The following is a 19,103-nucleotide window of genomic DNA, read 5'->3' on the forward strand; positions in this document are numbered from 1 at the left end:
ACTTAGATCTAACTTGATCTAACTTGATCTAACTTGACTAGATACTTTTTGACATAAACTCAACCTAGTTTGAATTCGATACAATTTGGTTTGACTTCAATCTAAAATAACTCAACATAACATAGACTCAACTTTATTTAAGTTGGGTTTTACTTGACCAAGCATGGCATAAGCTTGACTTGGTCCAAAATCATCTTAACCTAAGTTAGGCTCAGTCAGGTTGGGTGTTGCTCCCTCCACCACCACACCTTTCTCCCTCCACCTCCCATCTACTATTTTGTCCCTAAGTAAAATTTTTTTTTAGGGTTATTTTTTAATTTTACCCATTCACAACCTATTCCACTAATAACTTATTCCAGTCCTTCGTATATGAGTAAAATATTTTTCTTTTATTTTAACATTATATTTCTTCCTCTCTTTCTTTTGTCGGTGTGAGATACTACAAGTTGTAAAGGTTGATGGTGGTGGAAAGAATTATCAAGCAGTCTCCCTCTCGTGGTGAAGTGTCGCTCTCGTGGTGCAGTGTCGCTCTCGTGGTGCAATGTGTGGAGTGGTGCAGTGCGTGTGTTACTTCCTCAAGGTGCGTATTCGAATAAACCTTCAAATAAAACCCTAAAATAAAAAACGTAACCTTTAAACAGACATCCTTCAACGGATGTCAAAATCCTTCAACGGATGTCAACATCCTTCAACGGATGTCAACATCCGTTTAAGGAAAAAATGGATGTCAACATCCGTTTAAGGAAAAAATGGCCGTTTTTTCCTTAAACGGATGTTGACATCCGTTTTTTCCTTAAACGGATGTTGACATCCATTTTTTCCTTAAACGGATGTTGACATCCGTTGAAGGATGTCACCTACGTTTTTAATTTTAGGGTTTGTTTTATTAGTTTATTCTTTATTTTAGAAATATTTTAATAATTTAATTTAAATGTTTTGATTTATTATTTTTGAATATATTTTTAATGTATTTTAATAATGTAAGGAAAATGAAGAAGAAAGAAACAGATGAAGAGAAGTGAAACGAAGAAGACAAATGGAGTTGTAGAGTAAAACTGAAGACAAATTGTTAAACGGAATTGAGAGATGGAAAGATTGAGTGCAGAGAATAAAATAGGAGAACTAGGTTTAAAATAAATTAAAATAGTATAAGTAAAAAATTTTAATTTGAGGATATAATTGGAATTAAAAAAAATTGGGGAGGTGGAGGGAGAAAGGTGTGGTGGTGGAGGGAGCAACACCCAGTCAGGTTTAGCATGGGTTTGTTTTAGCCCAACCCATATTAATTGGGCTCAACTTAACTTAGTCCTAACTTGACTTGGGTCAAACGCATCCAATTCAATATAACCCAACTTGACTTAATAAAGTTTCAATGCGATTTGACTTTGGTCCAATTTTACCAACTTAACCTCGATCATATCCAATCTTATCTATACTAACTTAGACATGAACTTAACTTGACCTACATTTGACCCAACTTGTGCTCGACTTGACTTGATTCAACTATCCTAACTTGACTTTACTCAAATAAAACCTTAATTCAACTTGACTTAAGGTTAACTAGTTTGACCTAAGCTCAACCTGGCTTGACCTAGGCTCAATCTGGGTTAACCTAGGCTTAACCAGACTTGATCTAGGCTCAACTCGATTTGATATAGGCTTAACCGACTTGACTTAAATTTAACCTAATTTGTCTCAACCTATACATGACCTAATTAACCTAAGGTAACATAGATTTGATTTAACTCGGTCTTAGTTAGACGTAATATGTCACAATTTGTCTTAAAATCAACTTAATTCAAAATAATTTGGATTTGACGAAACTTAGGTTTAACTTGAAAAATTTTTTAGAATCAACATAATTTGATTTTATCAAACTTAGGTCTAACTTGAACAATTTAACTTGTTTTTACTTTGACCTAATTTAAACTTAATCATATCTTATCTATGACATGGATGAGTTTGAATGTTTTTTCATATATATAGATTTTTTAAGACATTTATTTTCATTCCTATTTTTAAAAATACTATAAAAAATATCAATGAATTAACCTCAGAATATTAAACTTTTGAGAAAATACAACTTCTATGAATACTTTTTCTTATACAGTCTCATTATATATACTTTGGTAAAATTGACAAGTGTATAGCTCATGATTTAGTACTAGCCCGATTTGTTATGTCATTGGAAATTTTTGCAGATGAAAATCAACTTAAGATATTAAATTTCAAAACAATGAAATTTAATTGCAACAACCAAAATAAATTTAAGATATTAAATTTCAAAACAATGAAATTTAATTGAAACAATGAAAGTCAAACTCATGTTCTTCTTTAATTGCATGCACAGTATTAATTTCAAGTCCAGTGTCATTTTATTCAACTTTGTGACACTTCTGACACTTTTTCTCTCTCTTCATTATTTTTCTTTCTGCATGGCCTACTATTTTTTGCCCTCAGCCATTTCACCTCACAATCTAAAAGTGTAGGTCCATCGTATAAGAAAAAAAAAGTTTTAGTCAAGTTACATAATCATGAGAAAGATAAATAAATAATTTTAAAATGGTAGATTTGGGAAAAAGGTTACGATTCCTATTCAGTTCAAAATATAAAATTTTAGAAAAGACAAACGATGAAAGAAAGACATTGCAGACACTATCTATTTAACAGAACTTATTATCTTGTACGTAAAAATCTCATTAGGTGAGTGATAAATATAGTAATGCTATAAATAAGATTAAGTAGGGAAGAAAAGGCTATGAAGAGCAAAATATTATATCATCATCTCAAAGTATTAATCAGTAGTTGAATACAGTCCAAAATTTAGCTGGTAGAAGGTCTAGTCTAAGCAACAACATATATACCCACCAAACTAAAATCCTTGGAATCAAACAATAAAACTTAATGCAAATAATGTAGGGTGAGAAGAAGTTTATAATCCATTTTTTTCTCTTCTTGAGAGATCTGTGACAATGTCTGATTCGTTTGTATACAATAAATTAATGGATGGTAACAGCTTGCAGAGGCATAAAATAAGAATCGAAACAAATTGGTCCATTGCGTTGTGCTTTTCTAGAAAACCCTACAAAGGAAGAAGCATCACCATGTTTTTGGTATACGTTTCTAGAAAATATCTTTGAAATGCCCCCACACCAGATTCTTCTTCTCCTTCTTCCTTTGCAAATACTTTTCTTTCTGCCTCTCTGCGAACTACCACTTACCAAATTTGTTCTATGAAAGGGGTAGATCGTATTATTAGGTATGATGAAAAATGATTTTCTTGTTCTTGTTATTGTGGCATATGATCAGAAATGCTTCAGTTTCTCAACCCTTTTCAGTCAAACAAGTTGGGTCCAGAGTGAAACGTATACCAAAAACTTTTACGAATACTTTGTCCATTTCATTAAAAAGAATAAAACAAAATTGCTCTTGCTCTTTCTATCCCTTGTTCACTCCCTTTCACAAGCCATGATTTTCATATATATATTAATATTAGATGATGGAATTTTATTAATTAAAAGATAACATTTTGTCATTCACATTTATCAAATCTCATATTGACTAGAAACGAAGTAGATTTACGATTTATAAATAAATGCAAATATTTCTTTACATATTGATTTTATAGATTGAATTAAATTTAAAGTTTATTTTTTAAAATAATATTAAAATCATTCAAAATTTAACTTTGTTATTTATTGAATTTGTAATATTATTAAAAACATCAATACCCTTTATTTTAATAATAAATCTAATTTAAATAATTTTAGATTAAGTTAAATATCGACCTTTATCTTAAATTTTATACGTGTTTTTTTCATAAATTTAATATGACATCTGAGAAAATCGTAATGTTTATAAGATATTTGGTTTTTATGACATATATATAGACTAATATAAATTTTAAATAGAAACCAAAGAAAGACCAAAATGACAGTTTAACCTAAATTTTAATTAATAGTGAAAGATATGTTGTTGGTACTTTTCTAATTAAAAGAGTACAACGTTTGTCAACGCTTATTCTTGTTATTCATAAACTCAAACCAAACTTCCTAATCACAACACCAACCAGCTTGATGAATATTGAGAAATATTCAGTTATAGAAAAACATATATTTTCTTCTTCTCTTTTTAACAGCCAGCAGCAACATATTTCTCTTTCATTGAATTTACAATCATCAGTAAAATAAATTAATTAGAATGTTCCCAGCGTTTAATCCTGTCTGTCGGAATAAATGTTGTAGTGATAAAAAAATGTTAAAACATGTCCAGTGTACAAATTATATATTTAAAGGGTTAGCTTTATATATAAAGAAGTACAGTAAAGTATTAAAAATGTTAAAATCTGTCAAAAACTGTACATATTATATTCAAAGGGTTAGCTTGAAATAAATAACTAAATGAATGAGATCTTTTTGTTATCAACATGGACTTATAGCCCTTAGTTTTCTAATCTTATTTTTGTAGTTATGAGTCTTAAATGAATGCAAAAGAAATTGCCGATAATGTTTAAATCGGTGAACGTGGACCACAAGAAACTGTCGGCAGCAGTAGTTGCATCCAAACATTGAACAATAATATTTTCCTTGGCACTTGATTTAATTTATTAAAGGCACAACAACTATAGTTTGTTTGTTACTATAATTAATCATCTCTCTCTCTCTCAATCTCTCTCTCTCTCTCTCTCTCTCTCTCTCTATATATATATATATATATATATATATATAAATATATATATATATATATATATATATATATATATATTATATTTGTCCTTCAAGGCATTTTCCCCCTAGTTTCTCATTTACATGAAGGGAATTTCCAAATCAAGAATGTCATGGCATGTATTATTATACACGGAATGGAATCTTGTACCTACTTTATATATTCTAGCTTAATTGTACTTAGAGAATCTTTGGTTTGGGAATTTCATGTTCAATTTTGATTTAGTTCCTTAGAGGGTGAAAATTTATGAATGTACAAGACTAATTTATGAAAGTATGCATAAATAGTTAAACTTAATAAGATTGAGGAAGATAAATAGTGGGGAAACAATTTCACATTAGAGTGTTTGAGCCATTGTTGTTATTATTAAATTGTCTTTTCTACCATAAGTGAAAGTTAGTTTATATATAGTTTAATTTGTAGAAATTCCTTATAATTTTTTTAAAAAATTTATCTTAATTGTTTACATTTTAATTTTATTCTGTATAAAAAAAATCTTTATATATATATATATATATATATATATATATATATAAAGTTTTTAGGAGAACATTTGTTTAAACATGTGTATGAAGTCTATTTGAACGAAATTTTCTCTAAACACTTTAAAAATGAAAAAAATAATAATAAGAAAAATTAAAACTATTTTCTTCATAAATTAAACTTAGTTACACATAAAGTTAATTTGTAAAAATATACTTATATATTTGTAAAAACTAAAATATCTCTAATTTTATCTAACACATGCATATATCAACTCTGGTCATGATCAGTCAAGCTATTTATCCAATACTATGTGTGAGTTTATAACTCAAAAAAAGAAAATAATTATGCAACCTAAGCTATAAGAAAAGTTGCATAAAGACGAAAAGAGGATTTAATGTTGTTGTGGAGTGATTCAATGGTTCTCTACATTGAAGTTTGACATATAGTAAAAAAAATCTTCACACTAGTACAAAAATAGCGTACAACGTCGAATATTTTGGGCCTTTCACTTCAAATTTGAGAACGACATCATATCGGGAGACGTTAAATTGACATCGAATTTAAAAAATTCGACGTTAAATTTAACGTCGAATTTTATCAATAAACGACGTTAATCAATTTTTTTATTTTTTTAAATTAATTGTGATCCTTTTTTACAACTCTTAGAGATCTGAAAAACAGAAAAACAACAAATTTCAGTTTTTGGTATTTTGTAAAGCATGACGTGTAATATAGTATCAACAACAAACAACAATGACAAACAACAAACAAGTCCAATCAAACAACAAACAAGTTCAATCAAACAACAACAAGAAACAAGTTCATCCAAACAATAACAACAAAAAATAACAAGAAACAATTTCAACAAATAAGTTCTTCAAAATGAAAATGAAAACGAAAACTAACCTTGGTTCATCGGAATAAAGTGTTGTCACACGTGAGAGAGAAAGTAGAATGCGCCTATGAAGGACAACAACACAAAAATAATCGGTCAAAACAAACAAAAATGATACCTAAAGTAGTAAATTAACATGTATTTGTATCAAATGAAAGAAAGATTACATGTGATGGTCGTCAAACTTCGTTCGAAAAAAGTTTGAGCAGAGAAGAGAATGTCACGCGCTAAGATAAAGTGAATGAATTTTCAATCTCCCGCTCAAATTTTTATTGAATTCACTAACCTTTTGAAGTCTAACGCTGGGGCATTCGACGTTTTATATCCTTTTACGTCGAATTACAATTCTAAACGACGTTTAATAATTGCATTTATTTACAAAAATGTCACAAATCATTTTTAACGTTGGTTATTGAGTGGTTCGACATTGAACGCGTGACGTTATACGCTTTTTTTGCACTAGTGTCAAGTATGCCAAAAGTTATTCAATGAGCAAAAAAAATTTTACAATACTCATATATTCTCAATCTTATATAAAGACCTTGTCAAAGGAAGAAGAAGACAAAAATTATAATGATCATTTAACACGTGCTAAAACTTTCTTGAAAATTTTATGCCCTAAAACTTTGTTTGTAAGAATACTATATGGGTTTCTTTTATCAAACTAGTTAAAATATCCTAATCATTGTATACGTCAAAAGACATTACCCTCTCTAGTGAGCTAAAATTATGATTCCTTGATCACTCAAACCTTGTTTATATAAGTTAAGAGTGACTTATCAAAAGAATATTTTGTTAAATCAAAAGCGACCTAGGAAAAAAAAAGCACTTGAACATGGTCAATCATGAATGACCGGAAACTAAAGGAATATTCATGTTGAATCGGGAGGGTGAAAAAGAATACTTATTTGATCTAAAAGTGACTTGGAAAATAATTTTGTGTACTTCGTAACGTGAGTCTATTTGATGAAACTTAACCGATTGGTTAAAAATTGAATGTGATTTGTGTAATAAGTTAACCTAGTATAAAAATACTGAGTATTTTATCTTTCTTTTAAACTTTTAAATTGCATATTATGATTCCTTCAACTAACTAAAAAATGAAAGAAAATAAAACATAAAACCACACTTGTGAAATCATTTTATCCACTCATGACTTTATAATAATATTCAAGTATAATAACTTGGGAAATCATTTTATCCACTCAATACACAATAATATTCAAGTATAATAGCATGATAAATATAATAATTTAGTTAAATATAAATAATTTTAGTATTTAAAAACATTATTTAAAATCTAAAAATTGTCTTCATTAAGTCACTAGTTTATTTGTCCAAAAAAAACTTATCCAATTTTCATTTAATTGAATTTTACCTAATCTAACTACTAAATTTCTCATATTTACAAATAAATGAATTTCATTTAGTGAACAAAATGATTGATAGACAACTCTTTATAAAAAAATTCTTGCAAAAATATATAAATTATTCCAAATTAGTCCAATAATGTTTGAGTCATATAATTGAGTATTTTTTTTTCTAAAGATATTTTATATCAATTTGACCAACTTGCATATTATACAATTTAACTACCAAATATCCCATCTAATTCATTTCCAATTAAATGAATGGGGTTAAAAATATTTCATGCATTGTAATATTCAATTGCAATGACAAAGATAATCATTCTCAATTTTCCTTCTTTACCAACATATTATATCATATTACGACCACTTTAGTGTTTCAAACAAACAAAGTATACAAATTTAAAATATTCATTACTAAATAATATAATACATTACTAAATAGTAAAGTCTACCAATAACAATAACTATATTCCAAACATAAAATATTATCCTAAATATATAAAAACTAATTGTATACTATAAAAACTCAAAATACTTTCTTCTCTCACATGTTCGAAAGAATATTATCATCAAAATATACATTTACCCTAATTAATATACATTTACATTGATAAAGTAATAGTAATTTATTTTTGTCTTCGAAAACCTCACGTATGTAATCATTCCTATAAGGGTTAAATATGTTTTTAGTTCCTAAACTATCAAGCGATTTCGTTTTTAATCCATCTTTTAAAGTAAAGTACATTTTAATCATTCTATTAAAAAAACGTTAATTTTTTATCCTCCGCATACAAAAAAACTTACTTAAAGTCGATTTATGGAATAAGAATACTCCATTCTCCATTAATTAGGATTTTTAAAATACACTCAGATTGATAAAATGATAGACAATTATCTTAAAAGTCTAAAAAAATAAAAAATTATTTTTAAAAAATATATTTTTTGTTAATCGTTTTGTTCATAAATTTTTTAATTTAAATAATAAAATTTTCATAATTCATCTTATTCAAACTTCACACTACACATAATTAACCAGCTCAATATTACCTGTAACAACGATAATAAACATGATTTATAATTAACTCAATAGTTATTTGTAGTAAATTTTTCACACATAATTAAAATATATCTTAACAAGAGTAAATTTTCGCACCATTGGTATTATTAAAATAAATCACATTCATATGCTATGCTGCAGTGATAAGATTGACGCATTTAATGATTTCTTTGTGAAAAACACCTTTTTATTTTCTTCGAAAGACATGATTTAACAAAGAGAAAAGTTTTTATTTTAATATTTTAAAAAATTTCTCTATTAACATTTTTTTTTTGAAATTCTGTATGTTCATACTATAGAATTAATTACTTTTAGTGTCGAGTATGTTAGATTTTTTTTTTTGGTGAAAAGAAATAGCATATTTGTTATAATCTTTAACCATGCCATTTTTAAATTTAAAAAAAAACGTATTTAATCATTGCTAAGTATATAATAAGAAAACATTTTAGTATATTTTAACATTTACAAGATTAATTCCTTATTTTTTTTAGGTTTAATCCTTTCGAACATCCCTATTTTTGTAGGATCGTCTCAAGTAGGTCCTCATATTGTAAATGTTATCGATTAGGTCCCTTATTATGAAAAATTAAATCAATTTAGGCCTTACCGTTAGTTCCATACTAACACCGTTAAAAGGGGTGACACGTGTCAGTTTGTGGTTTTTTTGAATTTTTTAATTATATTTTTATTATTTTTTTTTATTTTTTATTTTATTTTTTATTTTTTTAAAAGTAAAATTTAAAAATGCCACGTGTCAAACTGATAGTGTGCCACGTGGCAATGGCAGTGTGACATGGCACTGACAGTGCCACATGTCATTGTCAGGCCACGTGTCATTACATTAGTCTCAATTTAGTCTCTGTATTTTTATTATGTTGCAATTTGATCCCTGTATTTTTATTTTGTCTCAATTTAGTCTTAATTTTAAAAATTAAACAATTTTTTCCCTCCTCAAATTCAAACAAAATTTAAATTGTATATAAATCTTAACAAATATTTTTATTAAAATTAATATTTTTAATAAATATTTTTAACAAGATTAAGTTTAATTATATTTATATTTACTTAATCATAGAAATGTTAATTATGTTATTTAAATATATCTATAAGGGTTTAAAAAAAAGAGTGACATAACATGTTGGTGTTATGTTATGTTATTTAAATATATACAATCTAAACTTTGTTTGAATTTGAGGAAGGACAAATTGTTTTATTTTTAAAATTAAGACTAAATTGAGAAAAAATAAAAATACAGGGATCAAATTGCAACATAATACAAATACAGGGACCAAATTGAGACTAATACAATGACACGTGGTCTGACAATGACATGTGGCACTGTCAGTGCCATGTCACACTGTCATTGCCACGTGGCACACTATCAATTTGACACATGGCATTTTTAAATTTTACTTTTAAAAAAATAAAAAATAAAATAAAAAATAAAAAATAAAAAAAATAAAAATATAATTAAAAAATTCAAAAAAACTACGAACTAACACGTGTCACCCCTTTAACGGTGTTAGTATGGAACTAACGGTAAGGCCTAAATTGGTTCAATTTTTCATAATAAGGGACCTAATCGAGAACATTTACAATACGAGGACCTACTTGAGACGATCCTACAAAAATAGGTATGTTCGAAAGGATTAAACCTAAACATTAAACATGAAACAACATGTTCATCTAGCAAATGTAATGTAACAGAATCCTAATATAACATAAAAAATGTTCTAACAACTATGTTCATTAACAAAATAAAACTAAAAATCTACATAGTCATCATTAGAATGATCTTCATCATCCTGTTGCTCTGTAGATGGTTGGACTGGTGTGGGCTGGACTGATGTGGGCTGCTGAGGGACAGTGGAATGAATGTCTGAAGCAGGCAGCGCTCTCATGACCAGGGACTTGAAGTTTGTAAACTCGGTTCTCAAGTCACTGTAATTTTCTCTCAATTCATGATTTTCCTGGTCACGTTGTTGTAGTAGCTGTGTCAAGCGGTCGATGGTCTCTTTAGTAGTAGTGGTGGAAGAAGATGGTTGGTGCTTTAGAGTACCTCCTCTTGATGTTGTATAGTTTGCAGCAAGTTGTCCTGCACCGTACACCCGTCCCTTTTTCTTCCCACCAACGACATCGACCCAACACTGTGTCCTACGGATGTCGTCGCCCTCATTAGTCGCATCATCCGGTGTAGGAGCTGACCCATGTTCAGATTTAACCCGTGAAAGTCTCGCAGAAAATTCTTCCTATTCAAACATTAAAAGCAATGTTAGTACCATTGTTATTTGCTTACATGAGTCTTTCGAGATCTTTCATCAACGAATTGATTAGTGCCCTTCCGAACATGAGTCTGTGCAAAGACCTCATCAACATGGACCATCCTCGAGCTTGTGCCTGTAACATAATTTAGAAGTGTACATGAAATAGAAAATACATAAGTTATATATGAAAGAAACACAAAAGTATTGAAAGTTTACCATACGAATGACATGCTCATGAACCGTGATCGGTCCACCAGTATGCAGGGTGCCACCCTTTTCAAAAGTTCTGTTCCTCTGGGCTGTAGCACACTTATTGCGAAACTTTGCTGAATTCCAATGAGCGAGTAAAGAGTTCCAAATGTGCTCGCTCAACCAGTAAGGGCGCTCCTCTGCATTGCGGGCATCCCAAAACATCTCTGACAACCGATGAGATGCTTTCATGTGGAAATTTCTTTGTATTTGAGTTTCATGTTCAGGTTTCCACTGCACCTTCATTTGTAACATTAAACAAAACAAACACTACTTTAGTGAACCTACTAAAATAAGAATGACAATTAGTTTTTTATGGGTTGTTCACCTGAAAACGCTGCCAGAATGGCTTTCTGTCGTCTTTAGGTATTCCTCCCCAAGTAGGCCATGGACTTAAAAATTGTTGCTTAATTGATCATGTGATGGCCTGTGAAGCAACCCTGGATGGAATAAACCTGCATATAAAGAAATAAAAGGCATTTGAAGTAAGACAAACTTTAAACATCAAAATGGTTAAAAAAGGGATTAAAGTCTTACCCTTTACCATATGGCTCAATCCATGGTCGATCATGGAGGGGCGGGTCAACACCATTACCATCACCAGCTAAATATGGATCACCAGATGGTGTGGTAGTCTCAGAAGGCGGTATAGAAGACGAGGAAGGTATAGAATTAGAGTCAGGGGGAGCAGTAGGGGTAATAATCATTCACACACCTCATAAACTTTACAATATCTCAGCCATGGTCTAAATGCCAAACAAAAGAAATGGAAAAGTTGGACTCATACAAAGACCCAAAAATTGGTGGTTTGAGATTCAAAATTACACAACAACAACTCTAGATCAAAACTAACCACTTCAACAACTTTGTTTGCTGAATTGAAACATATGGAAACTCAAATTTTACTCAAAACCAAACTGCTACTCAAAATCCCTTTCTACTTCCCAAAATTGACTCAAAGATGGTGGTTTTGGAAGTGATTTTGTGCCTAACCCATTCTGACCCTTTGCTAATCATTTCAATAGTTTTAATTCATCAAAACACACTTGTTTGAACTATAATTAGGCACAAAACAGAACTGCAACTTAGATTCACTTTGAAAGATAAAAAAATGGGTCAAATATGATGGTTTGACATACTAAATTGCATACAGGTCATTCTAACTTCATATCAATGATTCTAACAACTTTAATACATCAATTTGGACTTGTTTAAACTTATAAATATCACAGAATCACAGCAGAACGAAATTTGATCTGTAATGACTCAATTAAGTACTTTTTACTACATTTTATAAGGTTTTAAGTAGTGTGATTTTGACTTTTAGGGAATTCTTTGCTTATGACCACTTTCCTACCATCATTTCAGTACTTTAGACTTGTTAGGATGTTAACATTACTTAAAATTACTCTACTTTAGGTGAATTGGCAATTTGTCACCCTTTAAGTGAACTTTTTAGGTTGAAACTACTCTAACTTTGAGTTTTAGGTACTTGTTTGCTTTTGAGTAGTTTCCTACCTTCACTAGAATAATTTAGACTTATTAGGATATTAACATTAGTTAAAGTTAGTCTACTTTAGGTGAATTGCAAATTTCTAACCTTTTTAGTAGACCTTTTTAGGTTCTAACTACTCAAAATTTCAGTTTTAGGTACTTGTTTGCTTTTGAGTAGTTTCCTAGTGTCATTTCACTACTTTATACTTGTTAGGATATTAACATTAGTTATTGTTAGTCTACATTAGGTGAATTTCCACTTTCTCACTCTTTTAGTAGACTTTTTTAGGTTCTACATACTTAAACTTTGAGTTTGAGGTAATTCTTTGCTTTTGACAAGTTTCCTAGTTTCATTCCACTAGTTTAGACTTGTTAGGATGTTAACATTACTTAATACCATATTTTAGTCTATTAAAACTTCCTAACCACATTCACAGTTCAAGAAATCCAATTCTCACATTCATATGCATAATTTCAATAGTTGTTAGAAGCTTATTTGCAATCTTTTAGGTTCAATTAGTCCTTTTCTGATTTTAGTGATATTTTAAGCATTTTAGTGTTTTAAGAGTCATTTAGTGTCATATTATAAATGATCAAATGGTATAAGTATCATTCCATGCATGACAAATAAGAAAACTACCTTTTAAGTGTTGTCATAATGTCACACTCCATTTTAAACTACCTTTGCTGTCAAAATTGGTGTGAGAGTCATTTTGTGATTCTTGAGTTTCTAATTCAGTTTCACCAATCATTTAGCATAGCTACACATATACAAACCTGTTCACTACATTACACAATACTTAGGTTATATCATTCAACAAAAACTAAATGAAACCTACGGTCTCATTGACACATTCCATAATCTTCACTTACTATTGTCCCTCTTTTATTGTCTAGCCTCATCAAGACCAAAACAACAGATAATATGTGTTGCAGTAGCACAACTCTGTTCTTCAACCTATGATGACCAAGTTTTCATGATTTGAGATTAGTTTTAGCATAGTTTTAGGTTCTCAATAATGAATTTTTGAGTTTTTGTAGAGAGGAAACTTTTGAGTTGTTTCTTGAATTTCTTTTAATATTTATAACCTGTTTAGACAGCTGCATTGCATTTTACTGTTCTGGTTGAATGAAATTCTAATTTTAGAGTACTTAAGATGCTTTTTATAGGTTGTTATAGGCAAAATTTTACAATGCTTATGTAAGTGTACTCATTACCATCTTTTGTAGCACTCTTTAACAATTTAGAAATTTTTTACAAGGTGAGCTTACTATTTAGATGAGTTAGGTATTCATTTTTAGTCCTTGTAATATATTGTATATATAGTGGTTGTTTTAAGTGTACTTATAGGTTCTTGATAGCCAGATAATGTAGCTTTTGCTATGTTTTGAGGTTTGGGTAGTGATTTTGAACTACTTCATCTACTCTTTTAGGTTTCAAGTAGGCAAACTTTGAGATTTAGTTATTTCATCTATTTTGACATGTTTCTTAGCTTCATTTAAGAACTTTAAACTTGTTAGGATGTGCAGAATACACACGTTGGTAGGTTACTTTAGGTCAATTCCCATTTTCTCACTTATTTAGTACACTTTTTTAGGTTTCAAGTAGCCAAATTTTAAGATTTAGCTACTTGTTCCAATTTGACATCTTTTTTAGCTACATTTAAGTACTTTAAACGTGTTAGGATAACAAGATTACAAATCCTTAGGTTACTTTAGGTGAATTCCCATTTTCTTACCTATTTAGTATACTTTTTAGGTTTAAGTAGCCAAATATTGAGATTTACCTACTTAGCTCAAATATTGACATCTTTCTTAGCTTTATTCAAGTACTTTAAACTTGTTAGGATAAGAACATTACGCGTTCTTAGGTTTGTGTAGGTCAATTTCGAAATTGTCACCTATTTAGTACACTTATTATGTTTTAAGTAGTGTAATTTTAGGTTCTCAATAGTCAAATCTTGTATTTCTTTGTATTTTTGAACTGTGCCCTCATTTTTATCTTTCTTTTATGTTTTAAAACTTGTGTAGATAGTTTATTAACTGTTTTGGTTAGTACTTTAATACACTATGCATTATGACCACTTTTAGCCTATTCTAGTAACAAGTTTTAGGTTCTAGGATATCATATTTTGAGTTATAGGTTGTTTTTGTAGTGTGAGTTTCTAGTTAGCTAGGTTTTACCATTCTAAACTTGTTAGGACAGTTTCTTTGAAGTTTCTTAGGCTAGTTTAGTACAGTTTGCAAATTTTGACCATTCTAGTACATTTTTAGTACTCATTTTGAGGGTTTAGTAGTGGTTTACTCAAACAAGTTTAATTATCATAACTAACCACTTCAACAACTTAGTTTGATGAATGGAAACATGTTCAAATGGAATTTTCACTCAATTTTAAACTTAGTGCAGTTTTTTATTGTTTACTCTTACTAGTTCAAGTGCTTTAATTTTTACGTCCATAGTTAGATTTTTTTTTCTTAGTGATTTGTAGTGGTTAGTTAAGTTTTTATTAGTATGTTAGCATTGTGAACTTGTCTACATACTTACATTCCAGTTTTTACTTGGTTTAGATAACATTTTTTGGGTTTGTTTGGGTGAATTTCACAATTCTGGTTGTTTGTACTGGGTATATTAGTTTTGACATTCTTTTACCATTTAAAAGTTGTTTACAAAGTGTCTTAACAGTTCTACATATCAGTTTAGTGCAATCCTCATTTTAAAACTAGTTTAACATACTTTTTAGGCTTTCACTAGTGAGTTTTAGAATCTCTTACAATTAGTGACTTTTGAAGTGTTCTTTAGTTTTCTTTAGTCATTTAAGACTTGCTTAGGTAGTTTCTTTATTGGTATTCTTTCTGTTTTAGTTTAGTTCTTACTTTTAGCTTCTTTAACCTAGTTTTAGAGTGCTTTTTAGGTTGAGTAGTAAAATTTTGTTATTGGACAATTTAATTTGAGTTTGTTTCTAGCTTTCTTTAGTCATTTTAAAGTTCTTTGAATAAATTTTACCTCTGTTTTTACTAGTTTTTGCAGATTTGCACATTTCTCATTTTGCTAGCTTAGCTATTAATTTGTAGATGATAGATAGAGTGTCTAACTTGAGTGCATAATTTTTAGTCATGTTTGTAAAGTTTCATACATTGAATTAAGTGATTTTTACATGATGAATCAGTTCCAAAGAACAATTTTGACAAAAGTGAACCTTGAGAGATTTGAACTTCAGTTTTTCTTGTGTGTGCATTCATGAAAATGACATTCTAGGCCTTGCATTATTTCTCTTCATAACTGATCATTTGATGTGAATTCTTGATGTGACCCAGGCCCTCTTTGAATTAAGTCTCTTGCCAAATATACCCTACCTTGGAAAATTTTCCCTAGCACCAATTTTTGAGGCTGTTTTAGGTTTTTATTCAGATTTCCACATCCATTGTCATCAGCCTTGGACCTGTAAAACCAGATTATACAATGTCCTAGAGTTCTAAGGTGAAGTAGGTTGTGCATTATGGGACATTGTTGAGTTCAAGTGTGGGGGTATCATTGAAAAAGAGGCATATGTGACTGAGTTGATGGTTGAAACAGTTTGTGAATCATTAACAAATGAGAGAAAAAGCTGGATCAAAATGATCTTCTATCAAATATGGTACTTTCTATCTAGTCTTTAGTATTATTTACTTCATGTATTTGTATTGTATCACGTGAATGTCTTTTTCTATGTTCTTTTAATTGTGTAACATTTGTATTCATCTACAACCAACATATTCAGCCCACTAAAATAGCCACCAAAACATGCTTAAACAATACAACATAAAGTGTATACACCTTCCATTCATCACGCATCATGATCAAACTTAAAATGAAACATATGGTCAACCAAGGTTCACAAAAACTAGCAATCATATTCAATCACGTGCATTTAAAGTATACAAATATCAGAAGGGGGTATGTTAAAGTGAACCTTGGGTGATAGATTTTCCAAGCAATGACAGTGGTTGAAATCATGATTTCAAGCAACTCGAATAGTCAATTTTCAATTTTATAATTATTAGGAGTTGCTATCACTTAAAAAATATGTAAAATCATCAAACAAACTTGTCTTAAGTTGTAGAACCAAGAAATGTGCACTGAAACAGAAGCTTGATATTGCATCAACATTGAATAAGCATTCACATTTCAGATTTCAGCTTTGCACTGTGCTGTTTGAGTTGTGTGTGAGTCTAATTCGAGTTTAACTCCACCTAGCTGCTGTTTTCCAGCTTGGTCTTGTGTAGTTACACATTCTACAATAACTTTTAACATTGCCTAGTTCATTGAATCTTTTAAACTCAATTTTGGTGGTGTGATGGAATGATTTTTCCACATTTTTTGCCATAACAAAGTCAGATTTCGAATGCTAGCATTTCTATGTTGTGTGACAGTTTGAGCAAGTCTAAAATGATGTTTAAAAGTTGCTAGCAGAGTTCAATTAGTGATATAATGGTCTGAGTGCATAATAGTATAGTAAATCATCAATTTTGAGTCAAAATTGGGAAGTGGCAAGGTGTTTTTGAGTAACAGTTTGGATTTGAGCCAATTCAAAGTTTGAACAAGTTTAAAATCACTAAATCAAGTTGTTGGAGTAATTAGTTTTGAGCTACAGTCACTGCTGTGACATTTCGTGTCTTAAACCACCAAATTGTGACTCATTTTTTTTGGAAAAATGAACCAGACAACACTTGTGTAGATAGTGGTAGCATCATGAGGGGTGAAAACTTGTATAGCTTTTGATCTAAGTGCCTATACAACAAGGGAAAATAGCTTCCTGAAACACCATTCTACAATGAGAAAAAGAGTGACTAGCCAAAGTTTGAGACACAAGCCAAATAGCTTAGGGATTGTAAGATTGAGTGTCTATCCTCTAAAAGAAACTTGCTAGACCACCTTAAGACAGTTCAGAAGTGAGATTTGAATAGCATTGGCCGAGAGGAACAAGCAATCACTACATGACACATATAAATTGTAGTTTTAAAATAAAAAAGTGAGATTTTGATGTTACAGGAAGAGAGAGATTTTGTTTTCTTGCATAGATATGGGATGAACAAGTGGTTGAAATATGTGAGACCCTAGGTGCATGTTGGAGGGGCATGGTCCTGGAGTATGGTTTTTGGGTGGAAGTTAAATGAGAAAAGAAGGAGCATGGTAGGGTGGGGGGGGGGGGGATGGTCCTGTCAGGAGCTGAATGAAGGAGAAATAAATAAAAGGAAAAGATGAGAAGAAGTGTACAATACACATTCTTATTGTTAGTGGCAACCCTAAAGCATGTACTTTATCTCCTTTTTCATTAGGTTTGTTATCAATTGTTATAGTTTTTGAAATTAGAGAACACAAAAGTGTCTTCAATGTATAGGCTTTTACACAGATCAATCAGCAACAAACTAAAATAAAGCATCTACATAAGTTTCCATGCTCAATTTGCAGAATTTAATTCTCACGAAGGTTATAATAAGCAAAACAAACAATTCATACATGCTCAAATTGGTCAAACTGCGAAATTAATTAAAAAAAATCAATTGTAATGATGAAACTATGAACATTACGTACCTGGAAATGATGAAATCTTGGACACTTGACTTCAACTGTAGACCTTCACCAATTATGCCTCAACCCCAGATCAAAACACCACAACCTTGTACAGTAATGAACAAATTACATTACCACTCAACAATAACTTACTTTCAATGTTATTATATTCAAAACGAAAATGTGTTTAAACATTTTCTATTTCCATTTCAACTAGCCCCAGATATACCCAAACATATTTAAACTAGCCAAGAAACTGAATCCAAACCTTTACTTACACTAAACATAATTAAACAAAGCTTAGGACATTCCCAGATACATACAACCATATCAAACCAAATTCATTTGTAGAGAAACATGTACACTTAAAGTTGTTACCAATTCTGATTATTCCCACCCAAATATATCATAACAACCAGCTTAAAAAGACTCCCTTTAGGTTTAGACGTTCCATTCCAAAACCTAATAACATAGCATTCATTTCAATTCCACAAAATACAACTTCAAACATAACTAACAGCTCAAAGAACTCTAATAACGTTAAAAACTACACAACATATCATTAAATTAAATTCATCTTCCCTACTACATAAGCAAATACCCCCCCACAATAGATTATCATATCAATATGTCATTACATAACTCATTACACAACTCATTACACCCTTAGAACAAAAGAATCTATATTATCGTCAATTCAAGTTGCTTAATCTTTGGGTTAATTCACTTTTATGAGAACAAAGCATATTATAATTGAACTTAACCAATTCATATTAAGTTTTCCTCATTCCCACACTCTTAAGAACTACAAAGCATAATTAACAACTTTAGTGCAGCTTGGTTTACAACTTGGTCAACAACTTCTAATAAACCTTCTTTGCACAAAACAAATACAGAATTTAGGGACTCCCTTAGCAATTCCAGAAAACATTGCAAGACAAAATCCTTGCCACCATAAACCACAACGAAGAGCTTGAAATAAAGGAAACTGAAAGAGAAGTAGAGAAAGTAG

Source organism: Vigna umbellata, chromosome 4, assembly GCF_029865625.1.
Source record: "Vigna umbellata cultivar VRB3 chromosome 4, Vumbellata_1.0, whole genome shotgun sequence".
In the NCBI taxonomy this organism is placed as follows: Eukaryota; Viridiplantae; Streptophyta; class Magnoliopsida; order Fabales; family Fabaceae; genus Vigna; species Vigna umbellata.